The 24368-nt window shown below is 39.3% G+C and overlaps 1 protein-coding gene and 1 pseudogene across 4 annotated transcripts in view; both read left to right on the forward strand.

Annotated features, from left to right (window-relative positions):
• The first annotated feature begins 3793 nt into the window (after positions 1-3793).
• Positions 3794-4723, forward strand: LOC113243637 (ubiquitin-like; annotated as a pseudogene).
• A 1874-nt stretch (positions 4724-6597) lies between these two features.
• The window catches only part of LOC113243638 (zinc finger protein 573), a 64647-nt gene continuing 46876 nt past the window's right edge, over positions 6598-24368 (forward strand). For 2 of the 4 annotated variants that reach the window (XM_048223526.2, XM_048223524.2), the window contains exons 1-2: positions 6598-12612; positions 18869-18950. The gene's annotated coding sequence lies outside the window, so the exon portion shown is untranslated. Of the gene's footprint in view, positions 12636-18868; positions 18951-24368 lie in introns of all 4 variants that reach the window. The other 2 variants (XM_048223523.2, XM_048223525.2) reach the window with 1 other exon arrangement.

Raw genomic sequence — 24368 nt, forward strand, 5'->3', positions numbered from 1 at the left:
TTAAGCAACATTTTTTTAGATGATGTCTAAAGCACAAGCAAACAAAGTAGGTAAACTGGACTTCATCAAAATTAAATACTTTTTTGAGTCTAAGGACATTATAAAGAACCCAAGAATGGGAACAATATTTTCAAATCCTCTCTCTGATAGGAGTATAATGTCCAGAATATATAAAGAACACTTAAAACTCAACAATAAAAAGACAAATAACCCAATCTAAAACCAAGGAAAGAATTTGAAGACATTTCTCCAAAGAAGATATATAAATGGCCAATAGCCCATGGAAAAATGTCCAACATCATTAGAGAGATGCAAATCAAAGCCACAGTGAAACACCACCTTTGTACTCATTAGGACAGCCATTTTTAAAAAAAGGAAAATAGTAAGTGTTGATGAGGTTGTGGAAAAACCGGAACCCTCACAGATTGCTGGCATAGATTTCATATACCTGCTGGCCATTTTTATGTCTTCTTTGCAGAAATGTCTATTCAAATCTTTAGCCCATTTTTAAATAGAGGTATGCAATGGGTTTTATTTCTTTGTTTTGCTATTGAGTTGTAGGAGTTCCTTCTATTTTTTTTTTTTTTTAGAAATTAACTCCTTATCTGATATGGTTTACAAATATTTTTTTCACTCTATTGATTATTTGCTTTGCTGTCAGAAACTTTTTAATTTGATGCAGTCTCACTGGTCTGTTTTTGCTTTTGTTGCCTATGCTTTTGGTGTTGTATCCATGCTGTGAAGCTTTTCCTCTATGATTTGTAGGAGTTTCAGAGTTTCAGAACTTACATTTAAGTTTTAAATCCATTTTGGGTTGATTTTTGTGTATACTGTAATACAGAGGTCCAATTTCATTCCTATGTATGTGAATATCCAGTTTTTCTAACATAATTTGTTAGGACTATCCTTTCCCCATTGTGTATTCTTACCATCCTTGTTGAAGATGAATTGAACTTATATATGTGGATTTAGTTCTAGGCTCACTGTTCTGATCCATTGGTCTATAGTCTGTCTATATGTCTGTCTTTTTACCAGACCATACTGTTTTAATTACTAAGGCTTTGACATATATTTTGAAATCAGGAAGTGTAATGCCTCCAGTTTTATTCTTTATTCTCCAGTTATTTGGAGACTGTTTCCATGTGAGTTTTAGAATTATATTTTAAGAAAGTAGTCCAGTTTCATTTTTTTGTACATGGCAGTCCAGTTTTCCCAACACCATTCATTGAAAACACTAAGAAGGATTGAAACCATACAGAATATGCTCTTTGGCCACAGTGGAATTAAATTTGAAATCATTAAAATATCTAAAGAAACTCCCAGCATTTGTAAAATAAATACTACACACAAGAAATTAGAAAATATATAGGAATCAACAATAATGAAAATGTAGCATATAAAAATGTATGTTATGTAGCTAAGATAGTATTTAGAGGGAAATCTATACGTTTATATCACAAAAAAGGAAAAGCATAAAGTCAACAACCTAAGGTTGTACTGCAAGATTATAGGAAAAGAAGAGCAAAATAAACCCACAGTTACTGGAAGGAAAGAAAATAATTAGGATAAAAACAGAAGTTAATGAATTAGAAAACTGACAAAATAGAAAAAATCAACATAGCCAAAAGCAAAGTTGAAAATATCAGCAAGCCTGATAAACTCTTAACAAAAATGACCAAGAAAAAATAAAGAAGAAAAACACAAATAACAGGAATAACAGAGGGTTTCTAATTATAAATGCTATACAAATTAAGTAATAAAGAATACATGAGTAAATAATTAAAGAAACTATTATGAACATTTTCATACAAGCTAGATGATATGGATACATTCCTTGAAAGACAGAGACTAATGAAGATTCCTAAAAAAAATATGTAATATGAATGGCTGTATATATACCACAGAAATTGAATTTATAGTAAAAGTATTGCCCTAACAATTGTAAGTATTGCCGTAACAAACATGGCCCAAATGATTTTATGGATAAATTCTACCAAGAAATAATACCAATACCATACAAAATCTTTTAGAATTAGCTCCCAACTCATGCAGGAACACAACATTAACCCTGCTACTAAAACCAGGAAAAAGGCATTAGAAAACTATACATTTCCCTCATGAACACTAGCGTAAAAATTCTTTTCAAGTACTAACAAATAGAATCCAATAATATTTATAAAATTAATAATGCAGCATAACCCAGAGTTCATCCCATGAATACAAGTTGGATTAACAATTGAATATCAATTAATGTAATTCAACACATTAACAGATTAAAAAGCAAAATGATAAGATCACTTGAATAAAGGCATAATATACTTAGACAAAATCAAAACAGTCCTCATAAAAATTCTTACCTAGCTAAGAGTAGAGAGGAACTAACTTTCTCAAATAAAGGGCACTGAAAATACATAAATAACATATTCAATAGTGAAATACTGAAGGCTTTCTCCTTTAAATCAGAAACAATGGGAGTGATCGATATGTTTATAATCTTGATTATGGTAAAAGTTTCACAAATATACACATACATCAAGATTTGTCAAGGGGCTCCTGGTTGGCTCAGTTGGTTAGGCATCCGACTGGATTTCTGCTCAGGTCATGATTTCAGGGTCCTGAGATAGACCCCCTCAGGCTCTGCACTGGGCATGGAGCCTGCTTAAGATTTTCTCTCTCCCTCTCCCTCTGCCCCACCCCCACAAAATTTGTCAAATTTTACCTTGGGCCTTCGAGGAAAACTTTTCATACAGTATCTCAAAGGAAAGATACCACTACTCTGATTAGTTTTGGGTTCTTTGCAATGCATTCCTATTGCTCCCAACATGCTCACTTGGACACCCTCCTGCTTTTCCACCCATCCAGGATTCTTTCCCTTGTTCCAAAAGGGAAATCACTCCTGGCTTAGAAATAGCAAGTCCTGGTCAAAGACAAAGGATATTAAAAATGAATATAGTGTCAACTATTCTTCAATTATAATGAATGAATGAATGAATGAATGAGCAAATTTTTTATTTAGAGTTGGTTTAACCTAAGCAAATTCAGATCAAATTGTTCATCAGAAGATGGAAACAGCAAATCACCATTTGGCAAATACAAGAGTGATAATTGCTGCATGCAGCAATCATTGATGGAAGCTAAAATATAGGGGAAGCTATCATGAGAAAGAGGACAGATACAGTCTTCACAACAAGCTACTTAATGATTGCATGGTAAACTAGTGGCTTTATAGTGCAGAAGCCTGGAGAACACTACCATAACCAACTGAACAAAATTAGCATTACTGGTAATAAGGGACGTCTGGGAGGCACAGGTGTACTGAAAAGGGTAAGGAGAACAATTTAATTTTATACACATCACTACTTCCCCAAATTGGCACAGCACAGAACCAAGAGAAATACTCTTGGTCTACGAGTTCTCCATGGGGTAAACAAAAAATTAAATGAATGTCCAACTGGCCCAGCCTTTCAGGGTGCTACTTGAGAGGTCTCCTTCTGTCTGTCACACCTCACACAAAACAGAAGAAACTGGCATGGCTAGATCACCAAGGGGCCAACTAGGAACACAGGGCCAGGGGCTCTCAACAACCAGCAGGGAGCCTTCAACAGATGGCCCATGGATAAGCCCGAAGGAATTATGCTAAGTGAATAAGGTATACACAGGACATATACTTCATGATACCACTTATGCGAGGAATCTAAAGTAGACTTAGCAGCAGAGAGTAGAATGGTGGTTGCCAGGGGCTTGGGGGATAGGGAAATGGGAAGTAATTAGTCAAAGGATACAAAATTTCAATTACACAAAGTCAGTCAATCAGTCCTAGAGATCTACTGTACGGCATAGTGCCTGTAGTTAACAATATTTTATTGTATACTTAAAAATTTGCCAAGAATGTAGATCTTATGTTAAGTGCTCTTATCACACACATCATCATCATCATCACCACCAAGAGGGCAGATCAAGGTGGCCAAGCGGATCAGTGGTGGTGGTCTGGAAGAGATGCAGATCTTTGTGACTATCACCGGTGAGGTCAAGCCCAATGACACCAGTAAGAATGTCAAAGCCAAATGCAAGTGAAGGAGGGCAGCACCCCACCTGACCAGCAATATCTGATTTTTGCCAGCAAACGGCTGGAAGATAGCTGCACTCTCTCAGACTACAATATCCAGAAACAGTCCACTCTGCACTTGGTGCTTTACCTGCAGGGTGGCATCATTGAGCCTTCCCTCCACCAGCTCACCCAGAAATACAACTGCAACAAGATGATCCGCCACAAAGGTGTTATTCTTGCATGCTCCCAGCACTGTCATCTGCCGCAAGAAGTGCAGCCACAGCAACTGCCTATGCCCTCAAGAAGAAGCTCAAGTAAGGCCCCTTCGCTAGCTCCTCCTTTGCCTGCAGGGTGACCTGTCTGAGCCCCAAGGCCTTTGGGCCTCAATAAAATTTCTCTTTCATTGACTGGAGCAGTACAAAATAAAATAAAGAAGGCAAGGGAAACTTTTGGAAGTGATGGACATGTTCATGGCATAGACTGGTACGATGGCTTCACAGGTATATACTTGCATATAAACTGATCAAGTTGCATACATTAAATATGTACAGCTTTGAGCCCAACATGGGGCTTGAATTCATGACCATGAGATCAAGACCTGAACTGATATCAAGAGTTGGAGGCTCAACCAATTGAGCCACCCAGGCACCCCAAATATGCACAGCTTTTTGTATGTCAATCATATTTTAATAAAATGGTTTTTTAAAAGGAAGAAGATGATCATCTGAGTAGCTCCATATCTATTAAATTGAATTTGCAGTTAAAAATCTTTCCTTTAGGGATGCCTGGGTGGCTCAGTTGGTTAAGCATCTGCCTTTGGCTCAGGTCATGATCCCAGGGTTCTGGGATCAAGCCCCACATCAGGTTCCCTGCTCAGCAGGGAGTCTGCTTCTCCCTCTCCCTCTGCCTCTCCTCCCCGCTTGTTCTCTCTCTTTCAAATAAATAAATAAAATCTTTTAAAAATCCTATTTTTTAAAGATTTTATTTATTTATTTTACAAGAATAAATAATGCATCTGTGCAAGCCTAGGATGGGTGAGTGCTCCTCAAAGTCTCTGGCACAAGCTGGGTGACCCCCATTTAGGTCAGGTTGGGCACTGAGATTTTTCACAACCCCCCCAAGTCAGTTTTGCTGCCCCCTCAATCAATACATCTTTTACTGCATCTTTAAAATATCACAAATACATCTGAAAAATCATCTGGCATCTTGCTGTTTTTGTAGCTGGACAACTCAGATCTTACTCATCAGCCTGCTGAATGTTCCTTTATCAGAAACATAGATACCATCCAAAAATATTCCGATATCCTTGTTTTTAACTGTTGTGGCTTGCTGAATCAAGCAGCTGAGTTTGATAGAAGTTAAATGTCATTTCCTTCAAGAATTAACTCATCTTTCTGGGCTTGAAATACAGATCAAGCAACACCTGGCCTCATCCCAACCCTGTGGATTTATTTTTCACCCAGGAAATTTCAACAAGAACCATTCTCCTGAACGCTGATGGGGGAAGTGAGCATACACAGACCCCATCTTGTAAGGGAAGCCCAGTGTAATGCCTTGATCATGTTCTGAACACAGGCAGTGGGAACAATAGCCAGTCCTTTTCTATATCCCCACCACTTGCCAACTCCAAGCCTCTCCTTTTTCTTTCCAAGAAGACTGAGTTCTACATTGATGTGATTGAAGTCACTTCACAGGGTTCCCCTGGGGCCCTTCACAATAACAGTGCATCCTTTCAGAGTGATGTTGACATTTCTGGAATGGCGACAGTGTGATTCTGAGAATGGTCTTCATTCCCGCAATAGATGTGGCAGAAAGCGTCTCAGTTCCACTGTTTTGGGACTCAGCCTGGACTACATTTTCCAGAGGGCTCTGCTGCTGCAACTTCACAGTTCATGGAATGTGTTCTTCTGAGCTTCAATAGGCAACTTGCTGAAACCTATGAAGCATTTCACTTCAGGGTGGGTCGGAGTTCTTTGCTCGGGGTCAGTCTTGTGGCAAAGAGGGACTGACGACCCAGCTCTGGTGGTCCCATTATTCTTGGAGAGCTGGACTACACTTCCCAGAGGGCTTAGCGGTCGCGTGCTTTCCGCTGGGACTCAGCCGCCTGCCTACCTGAGGAGCCTTTAGTGGAGGTCCTGGAGGGGTGATGTTCTGCTGGGCAAGGCCGAGGGCTGCCCAAGGTGTGAAATCTCAGTGCCGGAGCCGACAGTGCTTAGGACTGTGCTGGTGTCAGAACAAGGCAGAAAAGATCCTGTATGCAAAACGTTTAAATCCACCTGTCACATCTGTCTCCTAACAGCAGCATTTATACCATTTACATTTAATGTAGCTACTGAAGTATTTTGATTTAAACATGCCATTTTATATTTCACTTTGTGTTGCATGTTTTGTCTCTCCTTTATATTGGATTTTCAAAATTATTATTATTCCAACTTTTGCCTTTATTAGTTGGTAGGTTCTTTTAGTCACAGCTCCGGGAATTTGTCATACTTACCAAAATACAAGGTTTTCAATACTCTCATTCTCCTCTCAAGTAATGCATTTAATTACATTTGTCCCCTTAGACTTAAAATACAAGATATCAATTACCACATATCTCTGTATGCATATAATTACTGAATTTAATGGACACCCTTACCCAAATTACAACAGTACAATTTTGTTTGGTTTGTTAGTGTTCATTTACATTTACTCATAACAATGATACAACTAGTGTTCAGAGAAAAGGTCTTGTCAAAGCAGGATGCTACTTACAGGTGGTAAAGAAAGATTTTATTCATTAATAACTACCATAGTAGGGAAGAGAGTCCAGTGTGAGTAGCTCAAATTTCCTGAAACAAAAGGCAGGAGACTTTTTTCCCCAAGATTTTATTTAAATTTCAGTTAGTTAACATACAGTGTAATATTCATTTCGGGTGTAGAATTTAGTGATTCATCACGTACAACATCCACTGCTCATCACAAGTGCCCTCCTTAATACACAGCACCTATTTAACCCATCCCAACACCCACCTCCCTTTCAGTAACCTTCACTTTGTTTTCTATAGTTAAAGTCTGTTTCCTGGTTTGCCTCTCCTTCCCCCACCCCACGTTCATCTGTTTTGTTTCTTAAATTCTACATGAGTGAAATGATATGGTATTTGTCTTTCTCTGACTACTTATTTCCCTTAGCATAATACTCTCTAGTTCCATCTGCGTCATTGCAAATGGCAAGACTTCATTTGTTATGGCTGAATAATATTCCATTATACACACATACACACACAGATGTAAACCACATTTTCTTTTTTTAAAGATTTTATTTGAGAGAGAGAGAGAGAGAGAGAGAGAGCGAGCATGAATGGGGGAGGGGCAGAGGGAGAGGGAGATGCAGACTCCCTCCTGAGCAGGGAGCCTGGCACAGGGCTCGATCCCAGGTCCCCAGGATCACAACCCTAGCCGAAGGCAGACACTCAACTGACTGAGCCACCCAGGCGCCCCTATATACGTAAGCCACATCTTCTTTATTCATTCATCAGTTGATGGACATTTGGGCTCTTTCTATAATTTGGCTATTGTTGATAAGGCTGCTATAAACATCGGATGCATGTATTTCTTCAAATCAGTATTTTTGTATCCCTTGGGTAAATACCTAATAGGGCAATTGCTGGATCATAGGGTAGTTCTTAATAATTTTCGTACAGATCTATAAAATTTCACCTATTAATACTTTAAAATTTTTTACATTTTTATATTATCCTACAGGTAACTGAGGAGAATATTAATTTTTTGGAAATCTTTTTTCTCTGTTCTTCAGTTTAGACAATTTCTACTGATCCATAAGTTTGCTGACTTTCTTTTGTCTTTTCCCAGCAAAGCTCATCTGCTGGCAAGCCCATCCAATGATATATTTTTCAAATACGCTATTTTTAGCTCTAGAAATTCATTAAGTTCTTTTTAATACGTTATCTTTCTACCCTATCTGTTCATTCATTATAAGCATATTTTACATCCTTGAGCATAAGTATAATGGGTGTTTTAAAAAGCTTTTAAACACTCTGTGATTTAGCATTGATCTGCTAATTCTAGCAACGGGGCCGTGTTGGGGTTGGTCTCCACCAATTTCCTTTTCCTTTAAATATGGGCAACATCTTTCTGTTTCTTCCATTATCTAGCAATTTTGCATTATATCCTTGACATTGTAAATGGTGTTTTAAAGACTGGATTTTGCTATATTCATCTGAAGGATGTTGAATTTTTTGTTTGTACAACTTTGTTGGACTTGATCTCAAACTCTGTCCTTGTTTTAAGAATCTGAATTTTCTTTTAGCATTAGCTGGGCTGTAAAGACTCAGCCCCACACATGCATAGTTCAGGAGTCATTCAGAGATTTGGACAATTTATACAAAGAATTTGCCCCTGCTCTTTCTCCTTTGTGGAATTCTCTCCCTTTTCCTCCCCTCTATTTTCCTGCTATTATAGTTCTGCTGAAGGACAGCCTGTAGTTCTTCACACCAGTTATAACTGCTGACTTTCAGCTGTCTTATGTGGCACTGCCTGGGACCTGCCCTCAGGTGAAAAGTTGCTTATTTAATTGTAGAAGGCTATCAAGCAGTCTCGTCTGATAATTATTAATTATTTCATGCATTCCCAACAGTGTGACAACACTCCTAAAGGGGCAAAAATTGGTTCTTGGAGGATAAAAAAAAATCTTAAGACGGCTCTGGTTTGTGGCCCTTCAAAGCAGCATAGTACATAAAAAGATATGTATGTTATATTAAGATTTCATGGGGACAGGGATAATGATTAGGGGCAAAATATCTTAAAGGCTCCCGGGGGAAATAATGAAAAAATATGGAGGAAAAAAAGAATTGATAAGTTATATATTCTTTAGGATTTTCTATGAACACATTCATATCTGTAAATAATAACTTTTTTCTTTCAAGTCACTGCACCTTTTTTTCTTGCCTTATTGAATTAGTAAGAATCTCGATTACAATATTAAATAGAAAGCTTGAGAGCAAGTATCTTTGTCTTATTCTTAGATGCCAGTGGAAAGCTTTCACCATTAAGAAGGCTGTTTTCTCCAGGAGTTTTATACATACCTTTATATGACTGAGGAAGTTCCTATTTTTTGTCTTTGCTCAAAGGATAAGTTCTATGAAATGTCTTTTCTCCATCTATTCATGTGAGAATATATGATGATTCTACTTCATTAATGTGCTAAATTACACTGATTTTCGAATGTTAAACCTACCTGCACTCTGACAATATTCCGAATTTAGTCATGATATATTATCCTTTTCATATATTCCAGGATTTATTATTATTTTGTTTTGAATATCTGTTTTCATCAGTGAGAGTGACCTATAAATTTCCTTTCTCTTGAATGTCCTTATAAAGTTTCAGTATCCATGTTTGCTTCACTTCATAAAATAAACTGCAGTGTGTTCCAACATTTATCAATTCTCTTGAAACTTTGTATAAGTGGGCTTTTTTCCTTAAATCATTGGTAGAATGAAGTCATGTGAGCCTGAACTATCTATTGGAAAGGGTTGTAGTAATGGATTCAATTTCATTACCAGCTATAGGACTCTTCACATTGCCTTTATCCCCCAGCAAAGTTGGTTTATTGTTTATTACTAGGAATTTATCTGTTTCATATAAATTTTCAAATGTATTGGTATAAACTGTGTACAAAATCCTTTCATTATCTTTTTAATGTCTGCAGGATTCAGAGTGACCCAATTTTCATTCCTACCTTGTTTTCTCTCTCACTCTGTCTCTCTGTTCATCTGACAGAAATGGGAAAGTAAGTGTGGCATGTTTATACAAGGAAAAATAAATGCAGCATTTTGACACAAAAATGAATAAATAATGTGGGAAGCAAAGGCAAAAGAAAAAATCAAATTTCTTACTGCCTATAGCCCATTGACAAGACCTTGAAACAGGTAGAGAGATCTTCCTCTAGGAGCTCAGCTGCCTCGATGGTGACACTTTGCTAAGGGCAAAAGGCAATCTTAGTCGAACCCCCCAGATCCTGTAAGTCTTACATAACATATAAAAATTCCTTTGGAAACTTTCTTTATCTCTACCCCCCAAGATATATGTTGGCAATCATCCCCCAAGCATATGGCCCACTGATATACATCTGAAGGGTCTCATGACTAAGGTTTTATTAGACAATAATAAACGAGCTTTTCCTAACAAGGTTCTGGAAACCCTGCTTCCAAAATTCCTTAGAGACTTATGCTATCCGTAAACCCCTCCAACTTGAAAGTATATAATCAGTCACTCCTCATAACCCCAGTGCAGCTCTTTCTGCCCATGGGTCTTGCCCCCATACTTTAGTAAAACCACCTTTTTACACTGAAGATATCTCAAGAATTCTTTCTTGGTCATCAGCTCTAAACCCCAACACTTCCTACATCAGTAAATAACCTAGAACTACATGCAACAACATGCAATCAGTGAATCACACAAATAACGTTGGGCAAGAGAATTCAGATGCAAGAGTATATACTGTGTAATTCCACTGATATAAAACAGAAAGATTGCTAAACCAATCTTTGCTGTTAGAAATTTGGATAGTGATCATTCCTGGAGAAGGAGAAAGAAAACAGAAGAGAGCATGAAGATGTACTTTGGGAGGCTGGTAATGACTTGTTTCTTGATCTGGATACTAGTTAAATAAATGGATGTGTTCAGTTTCGGAAAATCCATTCAGCAGTACTCAGGCTATATGTGCTTTTAGGTATGCATATTGCACAGAAGTTACTATTACAAAATCAGGAGGGCTTCTGCTTTTTTGCTCCAAAATGGAAAAAGCTTGTAAGTAATCACTACTATCCTCACAGCAAGAAAAAAAGCTAAGCAGGGGCGCCTGGGTGGCGCAGCCGTTAAGCGTCTGCCTTCGGCTCAGGGCGTGATCCCGGTGTTGTGGGATCGAGCCCCACATCAGGCTCCTCTGCTATGAGCCTCCTTCTTCCTCTCCCACTCCCCCTGCTTGTGTTCTCTCTCTCGCTGGCTGTCTCTCTCTGTCAAATAAATAAATAAATAAAATCTTTAAAAAAAAAAAAAGCCAAGCAAACTGAAAATTAATAATTCTTATTTTCCTCAGAGAATTGAGGTCAGAGGGCAAACAAATGGTCTGAGAACTGGAGAGACAGGCAAAGAGAATCACAGATAACCTAAAAGAGAAGCTGCTAGAGCCAGGAACTGGTAGGAATTGATGAACTGCTGGAAACTGAGTGTGGATCATCTTGAAAGTTAAAAACTCCTACAGGCCCTCACTTTCTTGAGTTGAACCTCTAAAAACACCACCACTTCCTCAGAATGAAGATCAGAAGAAATCCCCCTCACGCTTCTAGCAGGGAGAGGCGAAAATAACCATTTTGAAATATTTTAGATAGTCTGCTGTCCACCTGCCCCCAAAGGAAACTAATTTACCAGAGACTAACCAACGTGGAGGAAGGGAAATACCCAGCCTTCTCTACTGTCACCTAACGGGTTGAGGGAGGAAAGGACCTGAGACGAACTTGTGCAGGTCACAGCTCCACGGTTGCAGGCAAACTGAGAGACTAAGACCTAAAATTCTTTCCCACCCCTACACTTTCTCTACATCAACATGATTCTTGCATAAAAACAGGGTTAGAGCTGAAAAAAGAAAAATGCATGATCATCTCAACTGATCAGAAAATTATTTAACAAAATTCAACACCCTTTCATCATAAAAACATGAAACAACAAAATCCTTGCTAGCTATTTTGTGGAGATCAACAGACTGATACTAAGGTTTATAAGGAGAGGCAGAAGACAAGAATGCCCAACACAGTATTGAAGGAGAACGAAGTTGGAGGTCTGACAAATAATCATCCAGTCAAATCTTAATACTTATATAGCATTTCTCTCTTTGGTTATGCTTGAAAAATCTATTCCTAAACCAGTATTACAAAACATAGACAAGATTATCACCAGATTACTTTTACATTTAATTATTCAATCAGCGTTGAATATATCCTAATGTACAGTATTAAATTAATATTACTTCACTCCTACTCACCATTATTAAATGTAGCTAACACGGTGTGTTGAGAAAACCAGCCCATTCCCGGCAGTACCAAAAGTTACTTTCCCGTATGTTATCACCAGGCTGCAGCTACCTTAGGGAATGCTGCACCAGAGTCCCCGCCATGGCCCTGGGGCCGCACCAGTGACCCTACCTTGAGGCTCTGCACCCACAGGCCTGAGGCTTCGGACAAGCGCCAGTTCCGGACTGCCCTGCCCTGCCTTCTAGCCTGATCTGGACCACCAGGACGCGCGCACCGCGCCCTCTTCTGTTTCCCTGCCACCATACCAGCCCTTGCGGGGCGCACTCCTTAGAGCGACAGTCCTACAGCAGCCCGCGCAGCAAGGTCCCCGCAGCCAACTAGCACTCCAGCAAGGATTCTGGGAATTCCAGCTACTTTTCCCACAAGCTACCGCGGCCACGGACATTCAGGCTCGAACTACATTTCCCAGAGGACAGCGTCACAGAGGTTCTTTGGCGTCCCTTCCATTTTCACGCGGTTCTCGCGCTGCGCTTGGTGAGTTGAACTCGTCTCAGTATGTAAGTGGCACAGGGTGCGGACAGGCTGGGTTTTGGACAACCAAGTTAATCCGGGGTGGGGGAGGAAGTCTTTAAAGCCTGGAAGCCGGTAATAGGGGTGGCCAGTTGTTACCGTGCTCTCAGGCCTGCGGTTCAAGCACCATAGAGGAGGGTGGTGTGTGTCTGTAGGAACAGATGGGGAGAGGGGAAGCCTGTTGTGTGTGTGTGTGTGTGCGCGTGCGCGTGGAAATGTGCCTCCGCTACAGTAGGTGCGCTTGTGAAGTTGATGAGGTTGGGGACTATACGCGAGGTTCAGTGGGGTGGGGTCCGGAGCCCGACCAAGAAAGAATTCTTGAGGCGTCTTTGGTGCAAAATGGTGGTTTATTAAAGCACGGGAACAGGACCTGTGGGCAGAAAGAGCTGCTGCCCCGGGGTTGTGAGGAGTGGCCCATTATATACCTTCAAGTTGGGAGGGGGTTAGGGATAGCGTAAGTCTCTAAGGAATTCTGGAAGCAAGGTTTCCAGGACCTTGAGGGGGCTAGCTGTTGTTGGGAAAAGGTCATTCATTGCTGTCTAATAAAACCTGAGTCATGAGACCCTTCAGATGTATATCGGTGGGCCATATGCTTGGGGGATGATTGCCAATATGTCTCTTGGGGGGTTAGAGATAAAGGAAGTTTCCAAAGGAATTTTTATATGTTAAAGTAGACTTACAGGATCTTGGTGGAGGGGAGGGGTCAGGCTAGGACTGCCTTTTGCCCTTAGCAAAGTATTAACATTGAGTTCCTAGAGGAATGTCACCATGCCTGTTTCAAGGATTTGTCAATGGGCTGTAGGTAGTAAGGACTGTTTCTTTGTCCTTTAGGGCAGCCAGGAGTGCCTGAGGAATGTTGCATACATCCCATGGGTGGGGGGGTTGCAGGGTGTCAGCTTCTGCTTTGTCTTCAGCTTGCCTTCCGTTCCCTCATCAAAGTGAGGGTGAGACAGGTGCGTGGCTGTGCGCGTGTGATGTGCATTTGGTTGCAGGTCTTTTACCTGTGCGGCGATTGTTGTGGCTCTGTTGTGTCATCGTCCCGTGGCTCTGGGTTTCCTGCTGCTTCCTTCGTCTTCTCTCCTCACAGCTACTTGTGGCTGCCACAGAGGAATGGCCGTTAAGAATGAAGTTGGAGGTTGGGAGCGTCTTGGAAATTCTTTACTTGGCAGCTCTGAGGGGCAGCCACGTGTCTCAGAACCACGGTGTTCCCAGGGATCTGACCGCAGGAATTTGCTGTAAAGCTTACACAGATTACACGCTGTCCCACTTCCATCTGTTTGGGTGTGTGTGTTAGCAGGGCGGGCGTGGACCTAGAGAATGTTGTGCAACGAAGTCATTCAGTGCTCCAAGAAAAACCTAGTGGCCTATGACTCCCTACCTGGTCCTGCCATTCCCCCAAAGAAGGACCCTGATGAGGAGAAAAGAGTTGTTACATCCAGAAAAAATCAGTGTTTGGTCTAGTTTTTCTTTCATTAAGTTATTGGTTTTAGGGCATGTTTTCCTTTGTCTGAAATGCTTTCTTCCTCATGGATGTTGGGTACTATTGACATAAACCTCGTTAACATTCTCATATTCATTGGGTTATCATTTACATCCTCCTGTGTATTCTGTTATCGTAAACAGAACCCAAAAAGATTCAGATTTTTTGGTCTAGAATCAAGGACAATTTTCCTGTTTTTGATGATGTGAAAAATTAACGTTCAGGGTTATGGAAATGCTTATTGATTAACCCAGATGGTTGAATATTATGCAGTCAATTAGATTATGTTTATACAGGGGTGCCTGTGTGGCTCAGTCAGGTAAGCGTCGCACTCTTGGTTTTGGCTGAGGTCATCATCTGGGGGTGATAAAGTGGAGCCTCTAGTACCGCTCCCCACTCAGCACAGGGTCTGCTTGGGATTCTCTTCCTCTCCCTCTGTCCCTGCCCCATTCATGTGCATGCTCTCTCTCTCTAAAATATTTAGAGATTTTTTTTATGTTTATACAGAGTTAGGACAGAAGGACAATGTATGCTCTATAATATTAGGCAATATTTGTATTTATCAACAGTAATACCCTGGAAAAGTTTCAATTATATATGAATCTCACTTAAGAAGGTATTATTGTGAGCAGTTTTGCAAGGAGTGCATCATAAAGTAATATTTTAATTGTTTATTGAGGAAGGGTAGTGGTGTAGCTACATTTATCAAGCATCTATTGTGGTCCAAACACTCTTCTACCTTCATTACATTCTAGGATCAGTCTGCAAGTGCCACTTACCATATTGTGTTCATTTTCAGTAGGATCTTGGTAATGAAAGTGTTGGGGAGATGTAACCAAAGGATATCCAAGGACTGTAGGTGTAATTTGTTTCCCTTGTAATACTTCCCCATGTCACGCATAGAGTTCAGGTTTCATAAATACAAGAATGAACAACCTGTTCTTGTTTTTTCTCTATGATTTTTTAAAGATTTTATTTACTTATTGAGAGAGCGAAAGGGAGAGAGAGCGAGCTAGGTGGGGGAGGGGCAGAGGGCAAGGAAGATAGAGAATCTCAGGCAGATTCTGCATCGAGGGCAGATCACGACCTGAGCTGAAATCAAGAGTCGGTTGCTCAACTGACTGAGCCACCCTCTGTGATATTTTAACATTTGTCATATGTTGAAATGTCTTTGAAATATTTTGAAATACCTTATATTCTGGTGATGGCATAATGAAGGCTTGTTGTAAAACATGCAGTTCCTAAGGAACTTCTGATAAAGAAATATAAAATAATCTTATTCCCAACCCAGAGATAACCTATTAATATTTTTCCATTTAGTGTATATATATATATATGTATATATATACATATATTATTTTGATTTGAAGAGTATGATCACATTGATTAAGTGTAAGAGTCAAGCCATAAAGAAGTAAGAATCTGAGTTTGCAAAAAGAGACCATGAGTTTTATTATATGTGCATGTGAGTGGAAGAGAGAAGTGACAATTTCTGGTTTGAAAAACTTTCCAGATATTTACATCTTTTAAATAATAGAAATAACCATTAGTCACCAGGGCAGCAAGTGTCAAAAAGACAGTCTTTCAGAGTTAGATTTTTCTTTAAAGATTTTTTTTTTTATTTTTAAGAAATCTCTACACCCAACATGGGGTTCAAACTCACAACCCTGAAATCAAGAGTCACATGCTTGGGATGCCTGGGTGGCTCAGTCGGTTAAGCATCAGACTCTTGATTTCAGCTCAGGTCATGATCTCAGGGTTGTGAGATTGAGCCCTGTGTAGGGCTCCATGCTGAGTGTGAAGTCTGCTTGGGATTCTCTCTCCCTTTCCCTTTGCCCCTCCCCCTGTTTCTGCTTTCTCTTCTCTCTCCTCTCTCTCTAAAAAAAAAAAAAAAAAGTCGAATGCTCTACCAATTGAGCCACCCAGGTGCCCCAACGTTTTAACCATTTTTAAGCATACAGTTAAGTAGCCACCATCACCACCATTCATCTTCAGAACTTCTTCATCTTCCCTGACTGAAGCTCTCTCCATTAAACACTTCCCATCCTCCCCTCCCCCCAGTCCCTGGCATCCACTTTCTGTCTCTATGAATTTGATTATTCTAAGAATCTCATATAAGAGGAATCATACAATATTTGTCCTTTTGTGACTAGCTTATTTCAGCTAGCCTAATGTCTTCAAGATTCATCCACATTGTAACTTGTATCAAAGTAACCCTCATTTTTATGGCTGCATAATATTCCCTTGCATGCATCTACCACATTTTCTTTATCGGTTTATGGACATTTGGGTTTCTTCCACTTTTTGGCTGTTATAAATACATTTGTGTACAAGTTGTTTTGGGTTTTTTGTTTTTTTTTTTTGTTTTTTTGGGTGAATGTGTATTTTCTATTCTTGGGTATGTACCTAAGGGTAGAATTGCTGGATCACCTGGTAACTCCTACATTACCTGTTTTATTCTCATGATGTTGATGTAAGTGAAACTAATTAAGAACAATTCAGCAGCTTTCTGGAGGATGTGACCCACAGGGTGGGAAATAGCTCTGTGAGGAAAACTTGCAAAGGGATGTGGCAGTAAGAGCAGCGTCAATATATGTAAGACTATTCTCAGAGACTTTACCCATCTTTTTAGGAACTAATCCAGCAGTGGACGTACATAAAAATCAGAGAATGTTGTATTACCAGTAGCTGAAGAAAACAAGAACCATTTAGCAAAACAATCCAAATTTAACGTACTTCTCCACGACCAAGTAAATACTGTTTAAAAGAATGAACTGTGCACATTTTAGAAAACAACTTCCACTTAAAATATGACAAATGTTCATATGCATTTTAAGACATGGCCATTGAATCAATAACTTCATATACTTAAACAAATTCTCATCAAGATCAAAAGAAAAATATGTGCTATATACACAGAGGAATATTATTTAGCCATTAAAAAGAATATTTTGCTATTTGCAACAACATGGGTGGATGTTAACCTAAATGAAATAAATCAGACAGAAAAAGACAAGTAGCAATACTGTATGATCACACTTATATGATGAATTTAGTCCTCCACCCCCTCAAAAAAAAAAAAACAACTGAACTCAGATACAGAGAAAAGATTGGTGGTTGCCAGAGGTGGTGGGTGAGCGGGCGGGCGGGTGAAATGCATGAAGTACATGCAAAAAATATAAACTTTCAGTTATAAATGAGTCATTGGTATGTAATGTCCAGCATGGTGCTATAGTTAATAATACTGTATTGTAATAATAATAATACTGTATTGTATATTTGAAAGTTGCCAAGAAAGGAGATTTTCAGAGTTCTCATCACAAGAAAAACATATGATGATGAATATTAACCCAACTTAACTGTGGTGATCATTTTGCAATAAATACAAATGTGGAATCATGCTATATACCTGAAACTAGTATTATATGACAATTATATCTCAAAAAAATATGTAAGTTTTAGGTTCAAGTCTAATGCAACAGTATACTCTCAAAAAACTGGTTATTGAGGCATGACCTTGAGGTTGCTTTAGGTATTTTCCGTCAGCTTTGTTTTCTAAGTATCTAGTTACTTGATCCCTGGTGAAATTTTGAGAGTTTATGACTCAAATTGCATAACAATATTCTGGAACACACACACACACACGTGTACACACACATACACTTTGGCTAAAGATTAGCCATGTGAGCTTCACCTTTCTTTTTTTATTCATCAGTACTATGAAATGCCTATGTCAAAGGAAATCTTTTCTTCAAATGTCTACGTCATTGAAACAGCAAAGAAACCTGTCTCTTGTATGTAGGCAATTATTATTACTTTCCAAGAAAAAAAATCAAGAGGAAAAGGCACTGTTGATGTATGAGTGTATAGCTTTCTGAACTTTTTCTGTCTACTGGAGCCTGATCTGTCAGCCTCTCAATATTGAGATATGCATATATTTTACAAATAGTATAGTGAAAATATGGTTTCATAATCTGACTTTTCTGACAGTATTTCTGGAATATTTTCCACATCTTCATTATTTTCCCTTCACATTTTGTATGTAATGTATTTCATAATGTATTTCAGCAGTCGGTTTTTCTGGAATCAGAATGTTGAGCCCTGCCTATGGCGTTTCTAACCTGTACACTCTTCCTTTTCTTTTCTTTAATTTTTTTTTAAAGATTTATCTATTTATTTGAGAGAGAAAGGAGGAGGAGGAGCAGGGAGAGAGGGAGACAAGCAAGACTCCCCGCTGAGCAGGGGGCTGGACGTGGGGCCTGATCCCAGGACCCCGAGATCATGACCTGAGCCTAAATCAAGAGCCTGACGCCCAACTGACTGAGCCACATAGGTGCCCCTAACCTGTACGCCTTTTCCAACCTGTTCATCCTCACTGATCCCAAAAGTCAGGAAGTAAGGTGTGGTTTGGATGGTGTAGGTCCTTTTCAGTCCTGAAGGCTGTGAATGAAGAGAGGAGGATGTGTTCAGGGCAGGACTGAGCAGCCCAGTCTCAGGTGCAGAGCAACTTCCCAGAAATTGGAGGACTGCCCAGAAAGCTGTCTGCTGAAGTATCTGCATTTCCTGGAGATTAGGGGAAGAAGTTTCAGTTTATCTAAAATCCTTCTAATCTTTTGCAGTTGTGTGTGTTTGTATGGTAGGGGTATTAAGTAAAATGGAGTGGAGAAGCAAAACATTTAATTTCTTATACAGTAACACTAAAGCATGCTTGCTCTCACAGGGTCTCTTTTTCCTTCCCAGTTCTAGATTCTCTGTTTTTCTCCAGTAGAGGAGCCCCAAGGAGGACTGATCAGTTTTTGCAGATAATCAAACCATGACATATGTAAGTTGGTGTTCCCTTCTTGTTGAAATAAATGTTTTCATTATATTTCATTCATTCTTGTGATATAAATGTATTCATTAATTATCCTGGAAACTTCCTACCAGAAAACACCCCAATCAATTATTGGTTCCCTATACCAGTGAATAATCATTGCAGAAACCTCATGTTCTCCTTCTGTGACCCAGTCTCTTCCAACCTGTGTTTATGTGTATATACTGGCCAGAATATTCATTATCTGTTATGTGCCCAACTTATTTTAAGAGCAGTGATGGAAGAATGAAAAAATAAAGTCCTGTAAAGAAATGATTTGAGCTTCCCATGTCAGGATTGTAGCTGATGAATTAGAGATGAGATTCCCATTTGGCCAAACATGGAAAGATTCTGACTTTCTCATAGACATGAGTTTTCTAGGGACAGGTGACAAAGCCTGGTAATAAATGGTCTCTGTCTTAGTGTAGATTGAGATTAATGCTTTGTGAGGCTTTTAAAATTGAATGGACATGTGATTTAGAACTTGCAAATATATGGATCATAGTTTTTGGCAAAGAATTTCTGTTTTTTGATATACTGGTTTTTTAATTTTTTAAAGATTTTATTTATTTATTTGAGAGGGAGAGCTCAAGCAGGGATGGGGGAGGGGTGGAGGGAGAGGGAGAGAGAGAGAGAAGCAGACTCCCTGGTGAGCAGGGAGACTGACATGGGGCTCAATCCCAGGACCCTGAGATCATGACCTGAAGGCAGATGCTTAACTGACTGAGCCACCCAGGTGCCCCTGGAATTTCTAAATGATAAATATCATAACTCTTTTTTTGCTGACTAGATGTGCTGAAATTGAATAACTTTTATATAATTCTGGATTATCTTATGTTAGTATCCTCTAACTCAGAAACCAGAAAAGTTTTCAGTGAGGGATTGTTGATGGCCATAACAGAGAATAAACTTATAATTAATGAGTTAACAGAGATGAAGAATTGTGAAAGGACCCTAGAATAGTTGTCCAGCCTAACACATACAAACCTAATTACCTAAAGATGACTAATTATAACTCTTAAGTTAGAGTGCTATGTGACCCTTCAAAATATTTGTCAAAAGAAGAAAACTGTGATAGGATTTTTTTTTTTTTTAATTTGACAGAGAGAGGGGCAGCGAGAGAGGGAACACAAGCAGGCAGAGTGGGAGAGGGAGAAGCAGGCTTCCCACTGAGCAGGGAGCCGGATGCGGGGCTTGATCCCAGAATGCTGGGATCATGACCCGAGCCGAAGGCAGACACTAAACGACTGAGCCACCCAGGCACCCCACGTGTGATAGGATTTAACGTAAAGAACATGAGGACTGAAGACATTCCTTAGTTTTCTCAAACTACTGTTTCTCTATCCCTTGTGACAATGTCTTTATTTCAGTTGGAGTGTTTAGTCCATTTACATTTACAATAATTTACAATTTACAATCAGCAATTTACTGTATATTAGTTTCAGGTATACAGTATAAGGATTTGATATTTGTAACATTGTGAAATGATCGCTACAGTAAGTCTGGTTAACATCTACCACCACACATAGGTACAAGTGGATTCATTGTGAAATGTGTATATATCCATGAAACCATCACCTCCAAAAGCCTTGGTAATCCTTCCCTCCCAACCCTTCCTGTCCCCTCCCACTCTGCCTCCAAGCAATTACTCATCTGCTGTCTGTTAACGTAAATTAGTTTACACTTTCTAGATTTGTATACAAATAGAATCAAACAGTATGAACTCTGTCTTGTTTCTTCCATTCAGTAGAATTATTTTGAGATTCATCCATGTTGTTGTATCAGTTCAATCCAGAATATAGTTGAATGGTATTCCATTACATGGATATATCATAATGTATTCATCCTTTCTCCTGTTGACATTTTGGTTGTTCCAGTTTTGTGTTATTATAATTAAACTCCACATATAAATTATTTGGAATTGTTTCCTAAGGAAGATTTGTCCTTTCTGCCTCTGTTACTTGTTTATTCAGTCATGTTTTTTACATGTAAATATGGACTCACAGATATACATTTTATTCTGTGGGTTACAGTCTAGTACTGCCATTATTTTCTCGCTCAAATTATTCCAGATTTGGTCACTGGGAACTCTTTCAGATTGGTTCCTGTGTCTTCAATATGCCACTATTCTTTTGTGAGCACTTCCTTTCTGACACTGTAACATTCCAGGTTCATTTTGTATTTTTCTCTGCTTCGGTCCTAGAATCAGTCATTTCTCCATGAGCCTTGGTTCTTTTTATTGGAGAATAGTATTTAGAAAACAAAATCTGGGTGCTAGATGTGCTCATTGATACTGAGGCATCACTGCTTTCTAGGTCCTCTCAACAGACAAAGCTGGGAAATGTATGTATGGATACTAGTCTGTGTAGACATGTCTATATTTCTGTATCTATCTATCTACCTGTAACACGAGTTCATACTGATAACTCCAATCCAGCACCAAAAAGGTGCATCCTAACCTATTTTTTTAAAAGATTTTATTTAATTTATTTGACAGACAGAGAGACAGCCAGTGAGAGGGGTAACACAATCAGGGGGAGTGGAAGAGGAAGAAGCAGGCTCCCAGCGAGGAGCCTGGTGTGGGGCTCGATCCCAGAACGCCAGGATCACACCCTGAGCCGAAGGCAGACGCTTAACAACTGAGCCACCCAGGCACCCCAACATCCTAGCCTCCTATGGACAGTGAAAATCAAAGTTCCTTTATGCTCTATTTGAACAACACATATAAAGTAGTTTCAGAACTGCAAATGCGTATCCCTCTAAGAGCCAAATTTACTAACTAGAGTTCTGCTTATTTGCAGTTTTTTCCCCCTTAGGTTTATAGTACCTTTCTGAGTATTTTCACCTCTTAGGAGCATAGATTTGTCAGTTAAAATCAATTACCAGAAAATGGGGTCATCAGCAGCATAGCATTTTTTTAAAAGGTGTTATTCATTTGTTAGAGAGAGAGCACGAGCTGGGGGAGCTGCAGGCAGAGGCAGAGGGAAAGGGAGAAGCAGGCTCCCTGCTCAGTAGGGAGCCCAGTGGGGGGGTAAATCCCAGGACCCTGGGATCATGACCTGAGCCGAAGGCAGGCACTTAACCAACTGAGCAACCCAGGTACCCCTAACATAGCATTTTAAGATCTGTTTTTTTAGGGGTGCCTGGGTGGCTCAGTTCGTTGGCATCGGACTCTTAGTTTTGGCTGTCTTGATCTCAGGGTCATGAGATCGAGCCCTGTGTCAGGCTCTGTGCTCAGCTTGGAGTCTGCTTGAGGTTTTCTCTTTTTCTCTGTCTTCCCCTCCCACTTGTGCTCTCTCTTTCTCAAATAAATAAATCTTTGAATAAAAATAAAATCATTTTTTAAAAAATGAGATTAAATGTCATTTCAGAGAATATAGAAAAGATCTATGTCTGGGTTACTCCAAGTATCTTATATGAACAACATTTCCAATGATAGATTTATGTTAACAGAAAGATGGAATAGGTAGTAAAAGTTATGAATAATCAGATAAATCTTCACCTTATTCCAAAAGACAATATTTTTTAATTTTAATTTTAATTTTTTAAAAGATTTTATTTATTTATTTGATAGAGAGAGAGACAGTGAGAGAAGGAACACAAGCAGAGGGAGAGTGGGAGAGGGAGAAGCAGGCTTCCCATTGAGCAGGGAGCCCGATGCAGGGCTCGATCCCAGGACGCTGGGATCATGACCTGAGCCGAAGGCAGACGCCTAATGACTGAGCCACCCAGGTGCCCCCAAAAAACAATATTTAGACACTCACTAAATTCTTAATTTGGCACCTGATCAGATCAGATCAGATTCTCTGAGCTCCTTTAGGATGCTGAAATGATTTTTCTGAAACTGCCTGGGGCGGAGGATGGGCATATTTTCTCCTACAGTGTTTGAGAATCTTTTCTGTTGATATTGGTTATTGAGGAGAATTGCATGCTTAAAGCTAGGCTTTGACATTTTTTTAGTTAGCAGTATAAGAATGCAGGCCAAAGGAACTTAAATTTTATTGTAAGAAAAAATGGAATTAGCAGATTTGTGTTTCTTCTAAAACAGTAAATTAAGGAACTTGGAGGTTTCTCCACTTTATCTTTTTTTAAAGATTTTATTTGTTTGAGAGAGCGAGAGAGCACAAGATGGGGGAGGGTTAGAGGGAGAAGCAGACTCCTTACTCAGTGGGGAGCCTGATCCTGGGACTCCCGGGATCATGACCTGAGCCAAAGGCAGGCAGATGCTTAACTGGCTGAGCCAACCAGGTGCCCCAAAATTTCTCCACTTTAATAATAATAATAACTAACTTAAATTAAGCAATTATTTTATTAAGTACTTTATGTAGATTACTTAATCTTCAGACTATTTTATATGCTATATGATATTCTTTCCCAATTTACCAATGAGACTTCAAGGGACTGGCATGTTAGTAAATATCAGAGTTTAAATCTGAAATTCACGTCCTAAAAGTCTGACAACATTCTATATTCTTTACAGCAAGAGACCAGCTCTCAAATATTGATTATTTTTAAAAGCTACCTGCCTGGGACGCCTGGGTGGCTCAGTCGTTAAGCACCTGCCTTCGGCTCAGGTCATGATCCCAGGGTGCTGGGATCAAGACTCAAGTTGGGCTTCCTGCTCAGCGGGAAGCCTGTTTCTCCCTCTCCCACTCCCCCTGCTTGTGTTCCCTCTCTCACCGTCTCTCTCTCTATCAAATAAATAAATAAAATCTTTACAAAAGAAAAAAAAAAAGCTACCTGCCTCACTCAGTAATTCATCACAGGTGTCTTTCTTCACTTGTTTGTGTGAACCAAAATCATAATTATTAATAATGGAATAGTTTGCCAGAATATATTACAACATAATTCTTTTTTCTTAAGATTGATTGATTGATTTGAGAGAGCAAGCACCAGTGGTCAGGGGGAGTGCAGAGGGAAAGGGAGGGAAAGAATCTCTAACAGACTCCCTGCTGGTTGCTGAGCCCATTTCTGGGGCTCAAGGCAGGGCTTGATCTCATGACCCTGAGATCATGACCTGAACAGAAATCAAGAGTCCACCATTGATTGAGCCACCCAGGCACCTCACAACATAATTCTTTTAACATGTTGCCTACTTTTACATGTTTTCAGTTTTTTGTTATAAAAAAATTCTCTGAAAAACATTCTTCTGCATATAACTTGTGTACCTCTATTTTTATTTCCCTAGGATAAATTTTTAATAGTGGACTTTCATATAAGAAATCAGACATTTTAAGGGGCTACAATATTATCTGACCCTGTGATATTAGCATTTGAGTTGATTAAATGACTAAACATATTTAGCCCTTCCTTTTTTTTCTTTCTCTCTTTCTCTTTCTTTCTTTTTCTTTCTTTCTTTCTTTCTTTCTTTCTTTCTTTCGTTTTCTT

Source organism: Ursus arctos, unplaced genomic scaffold, assembly GCF_023065955.2.
Source record: "Ursus arctos isolate Adak ecotype North America unplaced genomic scaffold, UrsArc2.0 scaffold_19, whole genome shotgun sequence".
NCBI lineage: Eukaryota > Metazoa > Chordata > Mammalia > Carnivora > Ursidae > Ursus > Ursus arctos.